A 1,082-nucleotide genomic window follows, 5' to 3' on the forward strand; every position below is an offset into this window, starting at 1 on the left:
AAAAAAAAAAAAAAAAAAAAAGAAAGAAAAATTGTTGAAAGAGCCCCAGCAAGGGAGGTGTTGCTCACGGCAGAGTTTCACAACATAGTGCCCTGCACTGAGGTTTCTCTAGTTTGGCAAAAATGATGAGTTAGACGGATATATATATATATATATATATATATACATGTTGGTAGAAGTTTGTCAATTGTCCTTTCTTGGGAATGTCTTTCACCTGTTATAAGTTCATGTCCATTTACATTAAGATGAATTTACATTAAGGTGAAAATGGGCCAGGTGCAGTGGCTCATGCCTGTAATCCCAGCACTGTGGGAGGCCGAGGTGGTGGATCACAAGGTCAGGAGTCTGAGACAAGCCTGGCCAATATGGTGAAGCCTCGTCTCTACTAAAAATACAAGAAATTAGCCAGGCGTGGTGGCATGTGCCTGTAGTCCCAGCTACTCAGGAGCTGAGGCAGAACTGCTTGAACCTGGGAGGCGGAGGTTGCAGTGAGCCAAGATCGTGCCACTGCACTCCAGCCTGAGTGACAGAGCGAGACTCCGTCTGAGAAAAAAAAAAAAAAAAAAAAACTACCTAGGCATCTCGTCTTTGAAATACAGATGCCTAGGTGGATTTAAGAACACAGAGAAGGCTGGGTGCAGTGACTCACACCTGTAATCCCAGCACTTTGGGAGGCCAAAGTGAGAGAGTCACTTGAGCCCAGGAATTCAAGACCAACCTGGGCAATGTGGTGATAACTGTCTCTACAAAAAAATAATTAGTTGGGCATGGTGGCATATACTGGTGCTCCTAGCTACTGTGGAGGCTGAGGTGGGAGGATTGCTTGAGCCAGGAAGTCAAGGCTGCAGTGAGCCATGTTCCTGCCACTGCACTCAGCATGGGTGACAGAGACACTGTCTCAAGAAGAAAAATGAACATGGCCGGGTGCAGTGGCTTACGAATATAATCCTAGCACTATGGGAGGCCAAGGCGGGAGGATCACAAGGTCAGGAGATCAAGATCATCCTGGCCAACATGGTAAAACCCTGTCTCTACTAAAATACAAAAAAATTAGCCAGGTGTGGTGCTGTGCACCTGTAGTC

This window comes from Cebus imitator, unplaced genomic scaffold (genome assembly GCF_001604975.1).
Source record: "Cebus imitator isolate Cc_AM_T3 unplaced genomic scaffold, Cebus_imitator-1.0 Scaffold216, whole genome shotgun sequence".
Lineage (NCBI taxonomy): Eukaryota > Metazoa > Chordata > Mammalia > Primates > Cebidae > Cebus > Cebus imitator.